At 45.4% G+C, this 24,000-nt stretch overlaps 1 protein-coding gene across 1 annotated transcript in view; it reads right to left on the bottom strand.

The window, feature by feature from the left end:
• LOC143297672 (protein sevenless-like) overlaps window positions 1-24,000 on the bottom strand; it is a 142,116-nt gene that overhangs the window by 101,766 nt on the left and 16,350 nt on the right. The gene's annotated exons all lie outside the window — the stretch shown is intronic.

Raw genomic sequence — 24,000 nt, 5'->3', positions numbered from 1 at the left:
CCCCCCCCCCTCCCCACGCCCTCCCCCCACCCCCACCCCCACCCCCCCATCCCACCCCCCGCGAGAGAGACAGCGAGACAGAGGGAGAGAGAAAGTTATAGTGGGTAATTGTGCATTCGTCTTTTATGTGGGCACTGAACTCTTCTTACTTTTCCATGCTCTGTAAGTCAAGCGGGAAAAAAATCAAACACAACAAAATAAAGAAAACAAGGGTAAAAATGATTCCTTAAGAAAAGAAAAAAAAAAGGACAGAAAGTGAAAAATCAGCAAAGAAAGAAAGAAAATAATTCCAAACACAAGCCATGGAAAGAAAGCAAAAAAGGGAAAGAGGACAGACAGAAAAAAATCCAAACAATTTTAGTGTCGTCGGTTTTGCTATTTCGTTTTGTTCTGTTTTTGTTTTGTACATCTTCATTTCATTTTCACAAAACAGGACTTCATTTAGACAGGCAAAGCTTCCGTGAATCGCGTGACGTCTAAAAGAAAGTCTGGGGTTGAAATACAAATGGGGGAAGGTGGAGTAAAAACTGGGGAGGGGGGGGGGAGTTTAAAAAAATCCCCTTAGAGAAGCTTTGAGTAACACAGACGAAAAAAAGAAAAAAAAAACGAAAACGGAGGTAAAGGAGAAGGGGGGTGAGGAGAGGGGCGAGGGTGGCGGAGTGGGGGTGGGGGATTAGACGGACTGAGAGCTAAGAGGAATAACGACGGTTATAACTTTCAAGAGATTGAGTGTGAAAGAAAATGATGAGAAGGAGAAGAAGAAGCGATAGGTTCATGCAGTGCCTGTCTCAATCAAATGAATATAAATCGCGTTGCTTGCATCTGACTTCAAAACGAATATACTGAGAGGTGTCGTGTGTGTTCTCCCTCTCTAGATTAATAGATAGATAGACAGATAGATAGATAGATAGACAGACAGATAGATAGATAGATAGATCTGGCAACCACAAGGATCCTCACCGCTACAAAATAAAACGAAAGTCAGACACAGAGGGGGAAGGGGGAATCGTGGGGGGAGGGGGTGGGGGGCATAGACATCAAAGTTAGTGAACAGGCTTGATCTGACAACTGATAAACCAGACACCCCAAAAAACTGAAGGAAACGTTTCTGTTTTGATCGGATGTCACGTGCACACTTGTACAAGTCCCACGTACATGCACTCACAAACCGAACTGAACTCCGTATAGCAGCAATTATAATGCCTTTGCATATCATTGTCTTAAACAAATTTATTCACAGAAATATCATCAAAGCAGATTTGTAACAGACCAGTCAAATCACAACAAGCGTAGCTTATAACCGTGCTCTAGACTGGTTAACTGTCAATGAAGTGGCTGCAGTTTTGAAATAAAAGTACACGAACTGCAATGTAATGCAAAAAGTAATAGGTGAAAAAAGTATTATTCAGCATTTATTCGTCTGAAGCCAGTCATCCACTGGACAAACACCATAAAAAAAGGGGGAGGATGGAGAGGGGGGGAGAGGAGGAGAGGGGTGGGTGGTGGGGAAATCCACTGGTGCATGAAAGCGTACAGAACATCCTGGTTCTGGCGTAACCATCAACTAGTTGCGACGCAACTGCAAGCAACGATACCGACAGACAGAGAAGTAGACAGACAGACAGACAGACAGACATGTAGGGACAGGTTGACAAAGTGACGACAAAGAGAGACGAACATACACATAGACATGAGAGAAAGGGAGAAAGAGGGGGGGAGGGGAGAAAGACAGACAAACTGTGCGTACGCGTGTGTGTGTGTGTGTGTATGTGTGCGTGCGTGCGTGCGTGCGAGCGTGTGTGTGTGTGTGTGTGTGTGTGTGTGTGTGTGTGTGTGTGCACGCAAGCACGCACGCAGAGAGGGCTTGAAAACTGAATGTTTCATATATTTGCGGTTATTCGTCTGAACACAGCAGACCCGACAAAAAAATGTGCGGATTTCAATTTTACTTTCACTTTCAATGGTTCATATTCACTACACATCTGCTGCAATCAGGCCCTGGGAATACTTGCTGAATAACAGAAATGCATGTGCTATTCTTTCGTTCAGTCATGTGGGGTATCGATGCTACTGTTCTGATGTGGCTGCTACTGCTGTTTTGGCACTACTACTACTGTTATTGTGATAATCTACGAATAGACAATCGGATTTTTTAAAATAAACTTTGCAGAGTATAAGTATGTGCGTCAATGTAGTAAGTAATGCGACTGCTAATCGATTGGCAGGGTAAACTATAAAAGAAAAAAGAATTTCAAGCAAAAAGCATAATAAATAACATGTAGGAGGCAATGCGACTGCAACTAAACTGGCAATGAAAAACTATAAAAAGAATGAATGCCAAACAAAATACATAATAAATACATAAAAACGCAGTTGCGTCTATGCAGTAGTAAGCAATGCGACTGTAACTAAACTGGCAAGGTAAAAAAAAAAATAATAATAATACTAATAATAAATATTTTAAAAACTATAACAGGAAAAGAATGTCAAAGAAAAAAACACAATGAATAAAATAAAAACGCAGCTGGCTGCATTCCTTTCCCTTGTCGTGTAGCACACAGCTGGGCGACATAATCCCAAACGGCGACATACCAAGGAAAACAACACCGTTCGATCACTGTGCTGAGTGAGGGACAAACCGATAGATCAACACTGCTGGGGGTGGGGGAGGAGGGGTGTGTGACGTGGGCACACACACACACACACACACACACACACACACACACACACATGTGACACATACAGTCCTTTCGTCAAATACTATCAACTTCGCAAAGCCTGCTAGCTGAAAGGGTGTGTGGGGGGGGACGGGGGGGAGGTGTGGATGAAGTTAGGTGTGTAGAGGGAGCGGGTGGAGGGAGGGAAAGGGGTGGGGTTAGTCTGGGCGTTTAGAATACATTGCTATGATTCTCCTCATACCGCACGACTATCCCCCACTAGAAAACCCCTCCCCTCCCACCTCCACCCACCCACACACACACACACACACACCCTTCCCACTACCCCCCAGTCCCGCCCCTCAACCTCCCCCCTCCCCCCACACACACCTCCACACGTTTCCTGCCCCTCCCTTTTAGAGTCCTCTCCACTGCCAGTAAGACCCACTGAACAACACCTATGTAATCCTTCCGGACTTTTTCACTGAGCCATTCTATTACGCAGTGACAGCGTGAAACAGTGTGAGTTGACGACATTGTCAAAACTCGAACCAGTCTGTGACGTAACATGCCATTATGGCTGTGGTGGGTAGATTTTGTGCTTTCTTATTACTTGTAGTATGACTGATGACCGCTCCACCTAATGACCGACCAGTTCAGTGTTAGCTGGGGGTAGGGGGGCGGGGGGGGTCTTTTCTTTTAGAATCCCCACGTCCAATCCATCAGTCATTCTCTACACCCGTTGTGTGATCAGAGTGTAAGAGTGTCTTGAAAAGAATGAATGCCGCATGCGTGTCTGAATCGTCTGATGGTGAAGAAACAGTAAGCCAATGAGAGAAGAGGAAGAAACTCTTCCACTGCTCCATCCTTTGCAATGGTGAGTTATTCCAACTGGTGGTTTTGAGGCAAGCAGGTATGCTCCGCGCACATTTTGGTTAAATCATTATCATCGTCGTCATCATCATCATCATCATCATCATCAACATCATCATTGTCATCATCATCTGCTTCTGCGGCAGCAGCAACATCAGCGATGGTTCTTTCCCACAGGTACCGCTTCATTACTGTGCAGTGCAGCATTTTCTGTTCCACCGACTGAAAATCGCTTTACTCGTTGAAAACACGCGCGCGCGCACACGCACACACACACACACAAACACACGCGCGCGCGCGCACGCACGAACGCACGCACACACGCACATGCTAGAATCGGGACATACAACCAAACGTTTTACGGGGGAAAAGATGAAAAAGAATCAGGGTGTTTTGTAATCAGTAATCCCCTCAACCGTGTGGCACTGTGGGGCTATATTTCATTTTTGCAATATTTTATTTGGGGGTTGAAATCGTGCATGGTAAGGTGTATTCTCAGCCCTTTATTACACATGCAAACTAAAACTCGATAAACATGATTGAGAAAACGAGAAGCTGCACAAACAATGTCGCTCTTTTCACAAACAGTGTCGCTCTTTTCGCATACATTGTCGCTCTTTTCACAAACACTGTCGCTCTTTTCGCATACATTGTTGCTCTTTTCAAACACACACACACACACAAACAACAACAACAACAACACTCACACGACACATCACCCATTAAAAGTACTACACACAAAAAAAATACACGATCGAGTCAATGAGAATGGCAGCAGAAATGGACAGATACAGGCAGCCATGCAGGTTTCAACTGAAACAGACCCACAAGACTAGATGTGCGAACAACACTCGGCTTGAAGTCAGTCATTTCTCATCCGATGACATCTCCCCCCCACCTCCCAACCCCCCAAACGACCCCCCTCCCCAACAGACAGCAATTTCATCACTCTGACTTTATCAAACAGGCAACATTGCGTGTGAGCATAAAAGAGGGTGGGAAGAAAAACGAATAACCAAATCGAAAGCAAGAAGTAAGTAAGAAACAAAGAAAGAAAAATGTCTGACAAACTTTGACGAAAAAGAAACCTACTGCGAGAAGATGCAAAACTTTGTCAAACGCATGCGAATGAGATGAGAACGAACATAAAGAATAAATATGAGTGAGTCAGAGACAGACATACTAACATACAGGAAGTCGGACAGAGACAGAGAACCAGGAAAACAGAAAATGAATATCCGAAATTGTCCTTAAATGTATAGATCTAAAGAGAGGAAGCATGGTAGGAAAATAAATACACTGCCGGACAGACAGCAATACAGAGACAGACAGACAGGGAGGGAGTGGGAGGGAAGGAGAGAGACAGACAGACAGAGACAGAGTGACACAGAGAGAGAGGCAGGGATAGAGACAGACAGAAAGAAAGAGAGACAGACAGAGACAGAGAGTGACAGACACAGAGAGAGACTGGGAGAGAGAGAGACAGACACAGACAGAGACAAAGAGACACAGACAGACAGAGAGAGAGCGAGAGGCAGACAGTCAGACAGAGAAACAGACACACAGACAGAGACAGCGAGACACACAGAGAGAAAGAGGGAGAGAGAGAGAGAGAGAGAGAGAATCCGACAAACGGACATGGGCCGGAAGAAGGGGAGACAGAGAGAAAAGTGTATGGCATGCATGGCATCAGGCGTCAGTAGCGGTGCTGCTACCCCAGTGGTCTGAATGATGGAAGCTGGAGATTACCACCCTGCCAGCTAAACACCCCTACCTACTCCGATCTGTGTGTGTGTGTGTGTGTGTGTGTGTGTGTACAAACCCACACGCTCTCTCTTTCTCGCACATATATAAACACACACAGAGACACACGCGCGCATACATACGCACGCATCCCTCCTCCGCCCCATCCAATCCCCCCCCCCCCCCAAACCCCACCCACTGAGCTGAATACTTTTGAGCTCGATGGGTGTGATGGGCAGGGTGAAGGAGGAGAGGGTGAGGACGACGATGACGATGATGGAAAGGAGGAAAGAAGGGGCGGGGAGGGGGGGGGGGTGAGAGAGAAACACTGAAACACTGGAATGTTTAATGTCATCAGCTGTAAAGCTCTAGTGACATAGTAGGCACTAATCAGAACAAAATGGTGCAAAACTGATAAAACGCGAAGAGGCGAGAGAGAAGACGAGAGACGGACAGACAGACAGACAGAGACACACAGAGAGAAGACAAAGACAGACAGGCAGGTAGACAGACACAGAGTGAGAAAGAGAGAGGGTGAGACAAACGGAGAGACCGAGACAGACAGACAGAGACACACAGAGAGAAGACAAAGACAGACAGGCAGGTAGACAGACACAGAGTGAGAAAGAGAGAGGGTGAGACATACGGAGAGACAGAGAGAGAGAGGACAAAGACAGACAGGCAGGTAGACAGACAGAAAGAAAGAGAGGGTGGGACAGACAGACAGAGAGAGGGGGGACAAAGACAGACAGGCAGGTAGACAGACAGAAAGAAAGAGAGGGTGGGACAGACAGACAGAGAGAGGGGGGACAAAGACAGACAGAGAGAGGGGGGGGACAAAGACAGACAGAGAGAGGGGGGGACAAAGACAGACAGGCAGGTAAACAGACAGACAGAGAGAGGGGGGACAGACAGACAGAGAGAGGGGGGGACAGACAGACAGAGAGAGGGGGGACAAAGACAGACAGGCAGGTAGACAGACAGAAAGAAAGACAGGGTGGGATAGACACAGGCAGATAGAGGGGGGGACAAAGACAGACAGGCATGTAGACAGAAAGAAAGAGAGGGGGACAGACAGAGAGAGGGGGGACAGACAGAGAGAGGGGGGACAAAGACAGGCAGGTAGACATACAGACAGAAAGAGAGGGGGGACAGACAGAGAGAGGGGGGACAAAGACACAGGCAGGTAGACAGACAGAAAGAAAGAGGGGGGGACAGACAGAGAGAGGGGGGACAAAGACAGGCAGGTAGACAGACAGAAAGAGAGGGGGGACAGACAGAGAGGGGGGGGACAGACAGACAGAGAGAGGGGGGACAAAGACAAACAGGCAGGTAGACAGACAGAAAGAAAGAGACGGTGGGACAGACAGACAGAAACAAAGAGAGGGGAGAGAGAGAGAAAAAAAGAGAGACAGACATTCAGACAAGAGAGCGAGAGAGAGAGAGGAGAGAGAGAGCAAGAGAGAGAGAGGGGACAAAGAAAAAGTCGGGACAGCTCCGCCACATAAACAACCCGATGACAAGGTAATCGGAAGCCTGGATCTTTTGACGGGTGTAAACAAAAAGAGTGAGAAAAAGGGGGCTCCTCACACGAGGCAGTCCGGCTTAAGTTCCTGCCGCCACACACACACACACACACACACACATATATACACATACACATACACACACGCTTCGCCATCCGCCACCTACATCAGATTTTCTTCATCGTCAGTCAGCATCCTCCTCCACGTCTCAAAGCGAACTATCTGATGGGTGAGAGGAGGTCAGCTCTTGAATTTGAATGTTATCAACCAGAAGGAGCCAAGAAAAATCACCACCAAGCGCGCGAGCGAGCGCGAGCTTGTGTGTGTGTGTGTGTGTGTGTGTGTGTGTGTGTGTGACTAAAGATAAGGAGGGCGAAAAGGGGGCAACACACACACACACACACACACACACACACACACACACACACACACACACACACAAAAGCATCAGTCTTGACAGAACAAATGAGATGCTTTGGTGATCTGGGGCATCTACGGTTACAGTTTTGTATACTCCGCTCTGGATAAAGTCAGAAAATTAGACAGTGATGGAAATGAGCAAGACAAGAGGAACCAAAAAAAGAAGACAACGATTGGAATGTGAAGGAGGAGGAGGAGAAGGAGTAGGAGGAGAAGGAGTAGGAGGAGGACAAGGTAGAGAAGGAGGAGAAGAAGAAATGGAAGAAAAAAAAGGAAGAAGAAGACGAAATGGAAGAAGAAAAAGGAGAAGAAGAAGAAGACGAAATGGAAGAAGAAAGGGAAGAAGAAGAAGAGGAAATGGAAGAAGAAAGGGAAGAAGAAGAAGACGAAATGGAAGAAGAAAAAGGAGAAGAAGAAGAAGACGAAATGGAAGAACAAAAAGGAGAAGAAGAAGAAGACGAAATGGAAGAAGAAAAAGGAGAAGAAGAAAACGAAATGGAAGACGACGAAAAAGACCAAGATGACGAAGAAAAACAAGCAGAACAAGAGAGAGAGAGGGGGGGGGGAGAGAGAGAGAGAGCAACAGACAGACAAAGACAAACAGAAGGACAGAAAAGCAAAAGCAAAAAGAAAAAACAGACATACACGCAGTATGGAAAATACACAGACATGCGGGCAAGCCAGCCACGCATGAGGAAGACGAAGAGCAGAGACAGCAGCCCTGAAAACCACCACCACCACCGTCAATTATGTGCCTGTACGTGTCAATCGTTAAAGGCTGAGGGGCCTTTCTGAACTGGCGGACAAACACGCACTTATTAACCGTGACTGTCCTAAAACCCTTATTATGTCTCTTGGCAGAGTTCCCACAGTTCACAGTCTGAATGGAACCTGTGAACTTCGACTGATGTTTAACAAACAAAACAAAAAGAGAAAGAAAGAAAGAAAGAAAAAAGAGTTCATGGCGATCAGCAAATGGGGTTTCCACCCAAGGCATCTAGCCATCAAGAGATATGAACAACTGTTGAGCCCAAGATACAGTTTCTTCTTCTCTCTCTCTCTCTCTCACACACACACACACACACACACACACACACACACACATACTTATATATACAGACAGAGAGAGGGGGGGGGAGAGAGAGATGTGCATGTATACAGTCATACACTAAACTGCCGTGTCATTACAAATATGATCATTAGTATTATCATCATTATTAAATTTTACGCTTTTACACATGCATGCAGCAAGAGGAAAGTGTGTTGTTTTTCTTCAACCAGCATCCATTCGATTCTTTCTGATCTTTAAATCTAAAATAATACAAATACATGTCTTAGCAACTCACACACGCCTCAGTTACATCCCCCACGACCCCCTCCCCCCCACCCCTTCTCTCTCTCCCTCTCTCTCTCTCTCTCTCTCTCACACACACACACACACACACACTCTCTCTCTCTCTCTCTCTCTCTATATATATATATATATATATATATATATATATAATCATACACTAAACTTCTGTGTCATTATGAATAATATCATTAGTATAGTTCTACGCTTTTCCACATTCACACAGCAAAAAGGAAAACAAGCTGCTTTTTTATTCGAGCAGCCAATGATGAAATGCGTCATCTCATTTGCTTCTTTCTCATCTTTAAAACCAAATTAATAAAATTTTAAAAAATCCTGTTTTATTAGCAAGAAGCCACACACGCCTTAATTGTGACTGGGCTGTTATCATGAAAGTTCGATGCGTTTTCTCCATTCATACATGAAAATACAAATTTGATATTTCAAGTTAATCCATTTTCTCCATTCCTACATGAAAATACAAATTTGATGTTTCAAGTTAATCCGGGTGCACGGTTCATGTCAACTCCTTCGTTTATGCCAGACCGACAGGTCCCACATAATTATAGACATAAGTAATAATGATATTCTACAGGCCTTTGCAACATTGGATAACACGGCCCCTTCCCTGCCCGAAGCAAGAGGACCTTTGTGGTGTACCTTTGTTCGCTTTTGACAGCGGCCATACACCCCCGCTAAAAATAATAAGGGGGTGCTGTATGGTAGTCTGAATACGCGGATTGTGACTGATACAAAACTCGCTTACGGCGAGAGAGAGAGGGTGTGTGTGTGTGTGTGTGTGTGTGTGTGTGTGTGTGTGTGGTATGCATGCGTGTGTGTGTGTGTGTGCGTGTACGTAGCCCCCTTCTCCCAGCACAGCGGGACCACACATATTTCTTGCTGAGAAGGGGGTGCACACGGCCAATTTGTCGGCTCAGGGGCTGATAACCCCGCCCTCAACCCCCTCTCCACAGGATAAGGGGGAACCCCCCTTTGCGATTAGTCACGGCAAATAAAAAAAAAAAGGACTGAGTGAGTCCAGATGAATGTGACGATATGACTGATAGGCTAACAGACAAGACGAAAACACAGACGGACAGAAAGGCGAACAGAGAGAAAGGACGATAGATGAGGACGGAGAGATGGGCAAAACGGAGCGAGAAACAGATAAATAAGAGACAGGGAGGTTGGGGACGGGGGTGGGGGTTGGGGGTGGGTGGTGCCTGATTGCCGAGACAGACCTGTGGAGGGAGAGAGAGAGGGAAAAAGAGCGAACCTGTAAAAGTGGATTTCTACTTCAGAATTTTGCCATCGGATTTTGTTGCCATGGTTTCCTTTTTCAGTGCACTCAGCGCGTGCTACACACGGTTAATCGTCTCTTCCCGAATGACCAGACGCTCATTTCTGATTTTCCAGTCAAACTTGGAAGAAATAGCGAGACCAGGATTCGAACCTAGGTCCTGACGGAGACTGTAAAGGTACTACCTTCCTCCTCCTTCAATCAGTGGAGACAGCAATAAGAGAGGAGGGAAAGAGAGCGGACGGTGGATGGTCAGGGGGAGAGAGGAGTTCTGACAGAAGAAAGGAGAGGAGAAGAGAGCGATGGTCAATTGTGTAAGTGTAGCAGTAGCAGTCTTCAGTTTACAATATCGTTCAAAGTGACAGACTGGAGGGCGGGAATGGAGGAGCATGTGTGAGAGAGAGAGAGGGGGGGGAGGGAGGGATGGAGGGAGAGAGAGCGAGTGGTATGTGTGTGTGTGTGTGTGTGTGTGTGTGTGTGTGTGTGTGTGTGTGTGTGTGTGTGTGTGTGTGTGTGTGTGTGTGTGTGTGTGTGTGTGTGTGTGTGTGTGCTTGAGAGAGTTTGTGTGTGCTTGAGAGAGGGAGACACAGGGAGACACAAAGACACACACACACAGACATAGACATAGAAAGGGAGTATTTTTTCATATATTCGTCTGCATACGTGTGTGGTGTGCTTGAAAGGGTGAGAGAGAGAGAGACAGAGAGAGAGAGACACAGAGAGACAGACAGAGACACACAGAGACAGACAGACAGACAGAGTATAATTCACATTATGTTCGTCTGCATTTCTCTTCTCTTTTTTCTTTTTCTTTTTTTTTTTTTAAATAACTGCGTTCTCGCTAAATATTCTTATATCGATTTAAGCACACGTGTGAAGGTGTTTATGGCTGCTCCATCTGTGCCTGTTTACTTGCCATATTTTGTTGTTGACACATCACAACACACGGGCGTCACTTTCATTTGTGCATAATTTCTGGGGCGTCTGATGCTGACAGGACTTGAAAGAAAACAGTGAGTGGGTCTGTGTGCGTGTGTGTTCAAGTGTGAAGTGCTGTGTGTGTGTGTGTGTGTGTGTGTGTGTGTGTGTGTGTGTGTGTGTGTGTGTGCGTGTGTGTGTGTTTGTGTGTGTGCGTGTGTTTTTATGTGTGTGTGCAAGCAAGCGTGTGTGTGTGTGTGTGTAAGCAAGCGCATGCGCGAGCCAGTGCGTGTATGTGAGTAAATATGTGCTCCAATTTACATTGTGAAATCGAGCAGAAAGACATTAGACAAAAATCAATGTCTTTCCTCAAACGGTCGAGGCGGAGGGAGGGGCGAGGTGGGGCAGGGGGATATCCCGAGTCACTGAACCGTGTGAACTTCGTTCTAGCCAGAAACAAAGGCGAGTCACGACCCAAGCTCAGCTGTCTCCATCGGGAACGTTGGGATTTTGTTCAACTGTAAACTCACACGCAGGCCTGCACAATTGAGATTGAACCCATCGACAGAGGGGTTTGTTTGCACACACGTGCAAATAAACGGCGAAATAAAAATTTTAAAAATCCAGAGACGCGCAAAAGCGACATGCGCGTGTGCGCGGGGAGAGAGAGAGACAGACAGACAGAGACAGAGACAGTGAAACAGACAGAGACAGACAGACAAAGAAAGACAGACAGAGAGAGACAGAGACTAGACAGAGACAGAGAGAGATCCGTTGTGTAGCCCACAACATTACCAGCTGAACGTGAAGGAGTATGAACTATCAATCCAATTTGTTGTGATGTCTGTTCACAGCTTGTCTTTATTTGCTGGATGACGTATTTCAGCCCTGTGCCACCGGCTGGCTGCAGCCTATCGTATACTACTACTATATTACAGGATACCCCATGAATGCTTTCAGCCGGCAACTGTGCAGGGGAACACGCCTTCACAGAGAACATGGTAACAGTCTTACAGCGAGAGAAAGATATGAGATGGCGATTATGGGTTGGGACAGGAGGGGAACGTATGGGGGAGACATAAAACACGCACCCGCACATAGACACACACAGACACACACACGCACGCACAAACAGACACACACACACGCGCGCGCGCGCGCACGCACGCACGCACGCACACACAGAGAGACACGCACACACACACACACACACACACACACACACACACACACAGACACCACACACATGCGCGCGCGCTCGTAACTCTGCGAATCATGACGGGAAGTAATCATTTGTAACTGTTACAACCCCGTCCCACTCAGAAAAGAAAGCATCAAACTTCCACAGTCATAAACTTGTAACATGCTGCTTGTTTCCCTTTATTTCTTGCAAAGTTTATCTGCACATTTCAATAACATGTCTGTACACGTATGAATTTCATGTTGCCACACCAGCACAGTCTTTATATCGAGTAGTATTCGATTCAAGAAACTACCGCGAATTAAAACCGGTTTCTAGAAGAAAAAAAATTAAATAAATGAAGTCAATCAATAATTCGCCTCAACAATTAACCACGTTCATTCATCGATCAAACTCTTCCCAATCGAACCACAAATCAATGCTCGCCAGTCTTGTCCCTCCAATAACCCAGCTGAGGTTTGTTCTACGATCCCTGGTTTGACCTCCTGTTCCCTATGAGCGGAACCCACCAAAGACAGGGGAGGATACTGAAGCCTAGAGAGGGGGGGGGGGGGGGGAGCGAGGGGGTTGGGGGGCGGAGAGAGAGAGGGAGAGAGAGAGAGAGATCAAGGCAGCGGTGGTGGTGCCAGACAGCACTAAAAACCTCACACAGAACAACGTCTTTGAAGTCACCATCAGAACAACCCATCACCACCAAGCGCCCGGTTCCAGTCCGGCAGGAAACGGACACAGGTCACGGAAGTGGCTACACTGTAAAACTCCGATTTGAAACGGACACAGTCCGTCTCTCAGCCCACAGAGACTAACAGACCCAAAGTTTCTTCGCCCTGAGGAAAACCTGGAGTGGGATCTCCAGCACTGGGGAAGATCCTTAGGTGAGGACAAGGGCGCCATGGTTTAGACAATGCCTCTGCTCTCAACTTTTCTGAAACAGCGAGTTGTGTTGAATGTGGGAGGGCTGGGCCGATGAGGCTGGATGGAGAATGCCGATGAAAGCAGGCCGAAAGCGGCTGATAATGACTTCCAGAGACCAGCGGTGCCAACTGATAGGGTGTGTTGTCGGCGTCAGATGACCAACAGCTTGATGGATGGCCGGGGAGGCAACACACACACACACACACACACACACACACACACACACACGTGCCACACACGCACGCCCACACACACACACGCACACACACACACACCACACACACATGTGCGTGCGTGACACACACGCACACACACACGCACACACACACACACACACACACACACACACAAGCACGAAATTCCTTTAACGAATAGTTAGCGCGCGAACCCGAAAGTCCGGTAAATTCTTTTGCAAGTGACCCGTAAATATCAAGGCCAAGCATCAGTAGCATCTCCTGGACTGCATCTTCAAGACCTGAATGCGGTTAAACCGTCGTGACGGATCTGTGAACGCTCTTTCTCGGGTTAGACTGGCACAGAATGCACAACTTCACTTTGCGTCAACCAATTCCGGTTTCTAGCGTGATATCTTCACGTGACATGGTGCACTTTCCCTCAAATAGTTTCAGATTCTTGCGTGTGAATTTTTGCCGAGTTCTTTAAATGGCGTTTAGCGTCCAACTTCTGAAACTGTACTCGAACTGCTTAACTTATTTTTTGGTTTCCTTACCTTTCCATACAAAATAATACCAGCCTAGAGGCTGCACACACACGCGCGCGCGCGCGCGCATACACCCTCCCTCTTTCACTGAGTCCCACAGCAATCCCCACCTTAATCCTTTTCGCCCCTAGAAACATAAAGCAAATGATTTTAATTATGTGTAGGTACCCCAATTCCCTCGACACTTCGATACACGCACACATTACAGACCAGCACGGGAAAAAAAATCATAAAGAAGAAGTAGAAAAAGAAGAAGAAATACAATTTTAAAAAAATAATAATAATAAAGGACATGCGCCACTACCTGTCGTATTTGTAAATTCCCAATAAACGTTTCATTCAAAAAGCAATGATCGATGTCCTGATAACTTAGTGGGATCTATATGTCTCTCCAATGAATCTTTAAAGAAGAACAAGAGCAACAGCAACAACAACACTGTCAGTAGATATACAAGGGAATAAAGAGCCAAGGAAGAGAAAATGAAAAACGAAGACGTCAGAGAACGGATTTTTTGTTTTATTCCAATCGGATGAATCCTGGGATGCATGGAAATCAAGACGAGTAAGAAGCCTTCAAAAACGCTTCAGCGTCGTTCTTTCTTTCTTTCTTTCTTTCCTTCTTGTTGTTGCTTCTTTTCTTTTCTTCTTTGTCCCCCGGCGTCAATTCTTTTCCCTCCTCATTGTCTGGTACGTTTGATTGATGGCACGTGAAAAGGTTTTGAAGCCCCCCAAAACTGCTGTCGTCATCGTCTCTTGGCTCCTACCGGAATCAGGAAATTGCCCAACTTACTTTCTCTTCTGGGTCTATCCACTGCCGCACAGAAAAAAAATCTGCACTGAGTACTGGTACAAAAGTTCTTATGGACTGTCATTACTTCTACTATTACTAGGACTTCAGTGCACCCATGTACATGATGATGTGTCTACTCTTCTCTCTCTCTCTCAAACTCAACCGCTATGTATAGATCTATGTACGTCCACATTTTGAAACCATTCGACCTGTGATCTGGCACGCCAATCTCTTGAATAATCAGTTTCGTACATATTTGTATCAGCATACCTTTCACGTTAGTACCTAAATAATTCTGGTTGTACGCTGAGGGCATAACATCCTAAGAATAAAAAATACAAAAAGTAAACAAAAACTTTGTGAACAAAGAAAATTTCATAGATTCTTTCATAAAAACTTCAAGTAAACGCGAAAAGATTTCACGAGTCCATCTACATTATTCATGAAAATAATCATAATACAGTAAAATCAGCCTCGGGAACTCGGGAACGACTCATAATCGTACCCCTGTATCCTCCACCCTTTCCTACACTACCAACCGAACCCTTCAACAGCATAAAATATTTGTTAAAAAAAAAAAAAGGTGGGTGGGGGAGGTGGGGGGAAAGGGGCGGGGGCCTACGGGGAAAGGCGGTACAAGTGCTCCAAAGTAGCAAAGAAACGCGACACCGCTCGACTATCAACGTCGTGAAACTGAACCATATCTTTTACGAAACAAAATACAAAGTCGAGTCAATCTGGACAGGCCTTTTTCAAGTGACCTTTTTAAACGAGCGCTTATCCCGTGTCTCTGACCTCGATTCTACCGACGGTGTATCGCACAGGAGTGCCAACGATGAGACGATGAACAAGAGCAACAAGATATCGTCGAGGTTGAAGAGGTAGTGGGGTAGAACTGAGCAGGTGCGGATTTATGACGGCAATATACAATCCCTGACACATATAAGCTACAGTTCCATTTTATTGAGGAGGAGGTGGAGGGTGGAAGAGGGCGCATATTTTGTGCAATACATAAAAGCTACCTTGTTAATCCATCGATACTCCTCGAACTGTCGCGGAAAAAAATTCAAGGTAACTCGGTTTGCTTGAGCAAAGTCCTTGGTAGTTTTCTTCATTTAGTTCTATGAAATGTGCATGATCGCTTTATTGTGATTATTTGAAGAAAGGAAAGTTGACCATACGCTGTGTTTTCATACCTGATCGTGTGTGTGTGTGTGCACGCGCGCGCGCGCGCGCGCACACACACACACACGCACACACACACACACACACACACACACACACACACACACACACACACAAAGAGAAGACGGAGAAAATTGAAAGTCACACACACACACACACACACACACACACACACACACACACACACCTTCACAAGACAGACAAGCCATGTTTTCCCATCATGTCGGCCAGACCTCACCCTCCCCCCCTCCCCTCTGGCCCTGTTGCCAAAGCTGTCAGCCCTTACAGCCAGGGTGTGGGGAAACCAGGTGAAGCCGCCAGGCGGACAATTCAATCCCTCTTCGCCCACCACGTCAACAAAGGCCATCCGCCGCCACCTACAGTTTCCGTTTCTCAAGGAAGCGTCACCTCGTTCGGGCAAATCCATATACGCAACACCACATCTGCTAGACAGATGCCTGACTGCTCAGTTTCTCAAGGAAGCGTCACCTCGTTCGGGCAAATCCATATACGCAACACCACATCTGCTAGACAGATGCCTGACTGCAGCAGCATAACCGAACGCGCTTAGGCCTTGAGGCCATGTATATAAGTTTTATTTGTGTTCTTATCAGAGCGGATTTCCATATACGCAACACCACATCTGCTATGCAGATGCCTGACTGCAGCAGCATAACCCGACGCCCTTAGGCCTTGAATATAATCTTTAATTATGTACTTATCACTGTCAGAGTGGATTTCTTCTACAGAATTTTGCCATAAACAACATTCATGTTCTCGTGGGTTCTTTTCCTGTTCGTTGTGGACAATCAATCAAAAATATTTATCCCAAAATATATTCCCAAAGAAACGAGGTCTCGAACCGTGATCACATGTGAACACGGGATGAGAAATCCAATGCCTAATAACCGATTCTGCCTCGTCGCCACTCCATCTGGACAATAACTTGACCGAAAGGCAAGCTCACGAAGCCTTAATCTGCCTTTCTGGACGGAAGACTCGTGAATCAGACTATACAATTCACGATGCGTCGAGATCTAGTTCCAAGAGAAAAAGAAAACAAAAAGAAATTGCTTCGGTTTCAAACAACGGAAAATGTATTCTGGTAGCCACTTATTTGAATTTTAAGAAGGTTCCGTTCTATGATTGCATTACATTATTCTATGTTGTGTTTCTCAAATTTCGTCTTTTCGCGGCTCTCAAAGGCTGTGCTCTTGCTGCTGATGAATGGCTTCAGTCTCCCCCATATTACACACAATCAATATCAAAGTGCCGCTGCTTTCAACGATTGACGAACAGCTGGTACGCGATCAATCATGTCCAAATACGCGTTACGTACACGGTCACACACACACACACACACACACACATGTTGGCATGTATGCTAACAAAACGATTGCACGTAATCGGGCTCACTCGTCACGATCACATCGCACACATCCATGCGTCACGCACGAGCATAATCGTAAGCAAGCGCGTGCACGCACAAACACACGCATTCACACGTACATGAACCTCACAAAGACATTCCATGCAAAATGGACTTAACCTGAGTTCTGTCTTCATTTGAACAGCATTGAACAAACCGATTTTTTTCCAACAATACCAACGCACCCACCATTATTCCTCCTTTTCCTCCTCTCTCTCTCTCAGCTTAATCTAATTTGCCTTATTTTCATTCTTACATTTTCCTGCAGCTCTCTAGCTCTCCTACCTCAATCTTACCTTTTTTTTCTCTTTTTTTTTTCATTCAAATTTTTTATTTCCAGCACCCCAAATTTCCATGATTCTGATCCTAAAAGGCCTTCCGTAATCGACACTACCATCCACCTCTCACGGCCTCTCTTTGGTAAGAAGGTCTACACTCGCACAAAGCAAACCACCTTAAATGGCTTGTTTCCACTGTTCCCTGTCCAAGCCGTGTATGATTTTTTTTTTTTTTTTTTTTTTTTTTTTTAAAGAGCACAAACCGTTCTGAGTTTATCGATACGCCGTCTACTCTATCACGTTTCAACGCCAGCTGTTGAGACGGACACACTGACTTGAACTGCCCAATCAATTCTGCTGTGTATGCCCCCGAACGCTCTTGTGAAGCATACACCCAGTGCAGACTTTTAAACAAAAACAAAGGAGGGGGACGCGAGGAAGTGGGGTAAGGAGAGATGGGATGGTGGGATGGAGGTGGGAGGGGCTAGGGGATTTGGGGAGGGGGTAGGGGGGCATCAAGACCATAGCCTGCTTGTGTGCGCATAATTATCCAATTATACCCCCCTCCGTGTCTGCAGCATGTGCGCGTCAAGCATGTGTGCACGTGAAAAACGTGGGCTCAAGTTTTGATTGCTAGGTGTGACGGGAAGGGAGGGGGAGAGGGCTGTTGACATACAAAAGATACAAGAATAGGTCGATTCTTTTTTTCTTTTTCTTTTTTAACACATGCCTTGCTTCGCACGGCGGCAGCTGTTGGGCCGTCAACAAACAAATCAAAATTATGATTACGCGTGCGCAGAAACATGGCTTTTTTTTTTCTCGTTTCAGTGCAAGATCCCTACATAGGTTCGATACTAAACGCACGCTGCAGCTGGACAAACACAGACTGCGTTTAAATCCCACAATGACAGGAAGAGGAAGTGAATGAGAGAGATGTCAAGTCCGATCTGTGACTGACGGGAGGATATCACTGCCTTTCATCACTGACAGAGTCGCGAATTGATCCATTTACTGATAAATAGTGTGACAACTCATAACGTGCGTTACATTCAACCCCCACAAAATGAGTCGCGAGTCGATCCATTTACTGGTGACAAATCATAACGTGTGTTATATTCAACCCCCACCCCACCCCCCACCCCCAAGAAGTCTATATGTAGTTTATGTATGTGAAAGCGGTTAAGTGTGCGCATGTCTCTACAACTGTGTACACATATACATGCATGTAATAAAATAAGAAAATGATAAGTTCTGCCTTGTCACATCATACATATATTTCGCAAGCTCTTTGCGACTGCAGAGCTGGTCATGGAAACACTACACACACACACACACACACACACACACACACACGTGCGCGCGCGAGCACACACACACACAAACACGCAAGCAAGCATGCACATATGCACACTGACAGGTTTATAGATAGTTCTTTGTCAGAAAAAAAAGAAGCTACGTTTAAACGATTCGATTTCAATCCAATCAATTGTCAAGATTGTTAACGCATGAAGCAGTGTGTTTGGCAGAGAATTCCACTCTATTGGCCCCACAAAGGAAAAAAGATATGTCTCCAAATGTTTCTGTAGACACTGGAGGAACTACGAAGGCACAAGCCGAGCCTTCTCTGTCTCTGTCTCTCTCGGTGGATTTCTCTTCCCACCACAGGTTCATTCTTTTTGCTTTCGATTCACCTCTTAATTATATTCTATTTCACTTTTGTTTCCGACTTCTAACTGCGAATTGTTTCACCTCTATTTATTTTTTAGTTCAGTTCTGTTCCGGACTTCTAGCTACGAAGACATCCGTCACATACTTTGTTGTGTACGATTTTCTATTGTTATGTCAATCTATACTGTGATGTATTTTGACATGTTCCAAATAAAATCTTGTTTGAACCAAGGATACGGGCCTAAGAACAGGAGACGCGTTGTCTGTGGGAGAGTGCACTTCTGAGTGCACACAAAAATATATATACTACGGCTACGGTTTATTAAATTATGTGCGCATGTAAACATATCCTACGCGCGCACATACACGCAAACAGACACACGCGCGCCCGCACATACACGCACGCACGCACGCCACACACACCTAACAAACACACACAGCACCAACCGTTCAGAAAACCTACACAACACACTACACCCACCACTACCAAACCTTATTGTTGGAACCAAAGAAGACCGACGTACGACGACCTCCACTCATCCTCATCACACTCCACCCCACCCCCTACCCCCACGACGACCTCCCCCTCCCCTCCTCCCTCTTCCTCCACTCCCTTCCCCAATACTCTCTTGTACCTGGAGCCTCAGAAAATTGGCCCAGCCGCACTGTGAGCCAAATTCCGTCATTCCACACATGACAACGTAGCAACCCGCTACAGGAAAGCAGCCAGAGCTGCCGGAGCATCGTCCTTGTCGTAAATAACAACAGCGGATTGTACGTGCAAACAACGCAAATGAAAGTGTCTGGGGAGGGACAGGGGAAAGGTATCATCCTCTGTCTGGATGGCCTCTGGGTAGTTTTCTCTGGGGGAGGGAGGAGGGCGGGGGGGGGGGGGGCAGGAAAACACCAATTTCAACATGAAAGAGCAAGCAACAACGGAGAATGACTGTTCGAACACACACACACACACACACACACACACACACACACACGCACGCACGCACGCACCCCCCCCCCCTCACCACCACCACCACCACCACACACACACACACACACACACACACACACACAACCTTTGGCGCTATGGCACACTGGATAGAAGTTTGACCGTTTCCGGTGCGACAGCAAAAAAAAAAAAAAAAAAATGTCCAGAAAAATACTACACAAAGCAAGTTGGTGTTTGGAAAGGAGATCGACAAACTATCCGACATAATCATAATGATTTTCCCAAACTGCCACCATGTAATCACAACTGGATCTCCTCTATCGGACACGAAAAACATATGTTCTGCGACCAAGATAAATAAACCACAACAGCTTTCTGGTATAAAGATGAATATGAACGCAACAACACTACCATGTGGACCCGTGAATTTCGCATGCTATAAAAAATAATGCATGATTTTATCTGTGAATAAGGCAGCATGGCGTAAAACAAAAACAAAACCAAAAAAAAAAAAAAACCAGGATCAACGAGTTCCTAAGATCTCGACATGGATTTCTCCACCCTTTGACGTTTTGCATCAGACATGGATGTATGTCAACGTACCACACCAAGACAGAGCTTTCAATTATTTTAATGATATACACAAAGAAAGAAACACGAAGTTGTGTGCCGCATGATTTTCGTGAACTCCTGTGCCATATGCTTATTCCAAAACGGTTTGTTCTCTACCGTCTGTGAACCGCGAGCAGCAAGCATTGTATACAATTTCGTGGAGTGAAGAAAACAAACGAGAGCCCCAGGTAAGGAGAATGGCACCAAACACACCATCAACATGAAAGGTACTGTATGGAACAGGGGACGGCGAAATTCATCTTTCCTGCAGAGACAAAACAAAGCATGAAGAAAATGCCTGAGATAAATCTTCCGGGGTGTGTGCTGCACCTGGATCCGCAACGCCTATCGTGTATCCCCCACAGCCGACCTGAACTACTATTAACCCGAAGATGCCCGGACTGTCTGCTCGAGTCGGCACGATGCAAAGTGTCGGTGTCAGTGAAAATACTTACCTGGCAAGGCTGTGTCTGCTCAGTACCAACAACACTGGTACGAAAGCCGTTGATGGCTAGTAGGTATATGTGTTAGAGATGACGTGTCGCCTTTGTCCAGTTCCCTTGACAACTCTTTCTGCATTGACGTGTGTGTGTGTGTGTGTGTGTGTGTGTGTGTGTGTGTGTGTGTGTGTGTGTGTGTGTGTGTGTGTGTTATTAAAAAGGGGTACAAGGAAGGCGATTAAATATTCTTTTCTTTCCTGTCTCTTGTCAGATTTCCCCTGAGAAATCCGAAGCGTGGGCCGCTTCACGTATTTTATGTAAGTTTGTTCTGCATTTAATCACCCTTGATCTGCTATTTTCCAGATCACTGGTTAGTGGAAAAATGAACTTTCCTCTTCTCAATGTTCATGAGACAGTGTTCGGATAACGAATCGGCATCTCATATACAGATCTTATGAAAAGAAGAGGATATATATATATATATATATATATGAGATAGGTCTGTCATTTCTGTCCACATGAATACGATTTACAGACAAAATAGTGTTAAGCCCAACTCTTGGTCCGCAACATTAACGGAGCCAACTCCACGTTGGTCTGCACTGTAATCTTGTTCTTCAACAGAAAAAAGATGTTCCAAGCAACTAGACTTGCCGGTCTGTCACTAGAGTGCATGCTACTGATCCATGATCCATCTGCTCTGCACTATGTTTTTCTCTCTTTTTTAAAAAATTTTTTTAAAGTTTTTAAACGTAATTTACTATTACATGATGTCATTTGCAAGCTAACAAAGGTCAAAGGACGGTACCCTACGGGCTGTGAAAGGATTCAGACGAATATGGAGACACAGTATCCCCTTCACACCCAGCCATCCCTCCCTGAACCCTTCACTTTCTCTCTACTTCCTTCTCTTCGTCTCTCTTCCTGGTCCTACTCCATAAATCAATGCCACTGCCAATCCCATTTCGCTGAGAGACCGAAATACATTCCCAGGAGCATCCCTCGCGCCAGCTTATACACTAAATGTAACCATTTGGAATTCGAGTAGCCTTCACGCATGTTGTACATTACAGGTCTGCGGCGAGGGAGACAAAATTCCCCCGAAACGGCAACAGCTGATGGGAAGATGGGAGATGATACACGAGTTTAATTTTCTCCCTGCTCTCACCAGGAACACCATCAGCAAGCACGCATTCAACTGTCAACAACGGAGGTGTCTAATGGAAGTCCTGTCTGCCACTTTCAGGCACGATGAGTACTACGTGATTTTCGCGTCAGACATTTCATTTCCATCAAACGCGCGCAATCAAAAACTTACAATATACAGAAAATATTCACATCCCTTTCAAACTATATATCGCTTGCATTGTGCCTTTTTTTTTTTCTTTTTTTTAGGCTTTTGGCTGGACTTTGATAACAAAATTAATACCAAATAATATCATTGAATAAATATTTGCTAAAAGATGAAGTTTCCCGCCGCTAGTTCCATACCTCGAAATAATTTACAGTCATTTCATTTGGTTGTGTTGATATCGCGATACACTAGGAAACCACGTGTAAAAAAAAAAAAATCTAAAATGATAATTAAAAAAAAAAGAAGAAGAAGAAGAAGAAGAAAACTTGTTAACTCTGTTAATGCAAGAAAACTTTGTGTCTATTTCTCGCCAACTCGACAGTACAGGAAGCCTGTGAAGCTCTGCCCCAAACCCCTCCACTGTAGCAGACAGAAAAAAAGACGACAGGGACTCTGAAAGGCCGAAACCTTGCAAAGACCGTCCATGACGCTCCGGCTGTCTCATAGTCCAGACAATCAATCCCCCAAATGTCTTTTTGATAACAGCCTCCTCAGTCAAGGAAACAAACTGGAAATCCCCCGGCGCTCCAGCCACAATAGGCTAGCTTTCACGACCTCAGTTGGAAGCTATTGGCTTCGGCTCTAACCTCACCCAATCATAGAAACGAGATGCTAAGGTATGCAAAGTACGGCTTACCTCTCGCGACACAAACCCTGCAAGATTTAAAGTTGCGGTTTCAGACTGAATCTGGGCTCCTCGCGTTTTTAGTTATCTTGTTCAAAGTAAACTCTCAACCATTTCGTATGTGTGTGTGTATGTGTTTTCTCTCGTTTTATGTGTTTCTTTTGGAGTGCTTCATTGTTAAGAAAAAAAGACAAGTGTCAAAAAGAATAGAAAATGAAAGAGAGTGCAGTGCTACTGTAATAATCCCTACTGTAATAATAAGGCCAGTGGTGCTTAACTAGCTTCAAAAGCTTCAAGACGCGGTTACTTACACACTGATTTTAAGAAATGGTCCTTCAACACTAAGCGATATAAATAAACATACGCTGATGAATGTGATATGTTGGTACGTTTGAAACTTCACACCCTATTATATCCGGTACGCCACTGCGGTACGCTATCAGTAGCGTAATAAAACACATGGGCCTCGAAATTATCATTGGTGTTAACGTTAAACTAGGAACGTGTGCTTCTAATTCTTCTTGTTTTTCAATTCCATTTTTAGGTGCCAGTTCCAGGCAATAGATTATCCTCAGAGCACGACCTCCACCCAGTCGCGTTGGGAAGGTTCTAATGGGATGAGAGGAAAAGCTGACAGTCGGCGTTGCTAGAGAGCAACGCGCCCATTACAACTGTCAAAACAGGGGTATTTTTCATTTCTATGCGTTAGTCTGACGCTCCAGGTAATGGAATTCCACCGTCTGCAAGGCTTCCCAGCCTGCGATCGGAGGTTTTAAACAAGACTAGTCTGTGTTCACTCGCTTCCTGAGTTCAGTAACCTAACCTAACGCGTTGTCTGCTGGGCTTTGGTCTTCATTTACTCTAAGTCTTCCTTCATTTGCAAGCACTGAGTTGTAACAAATCATCCTGGTTACCACATACGTGTGTCGTCACGAAACTTTCTGGGTTTTGCCATCTGGTAAATTATTGTAGCATTTACTGTGTGGCACCACACTAGTCAGTCAATCAGTACTTCAATATATTTCAACCTTTAAGGCATTTTAAATCA

Source organism: Babylonia areolata, chromosome 23, assembly GCF_041734735.1.
Source record: "Babylonia areolata isolate BAREFJ2019XMU chromosome 23, ASM4173473v1, whole genome shotgun sequence".
Taxonomy (NCBI): domain Eukaryota; kingdom Metazoa; phylum Mollusca; class Gastropoda; order Neogastropoda; family Buccinidae; genus Babylonia; species Babylonia areolata.
This window is presented reverse-complemented; position numbering and strand designations above follow the sequence as displayed.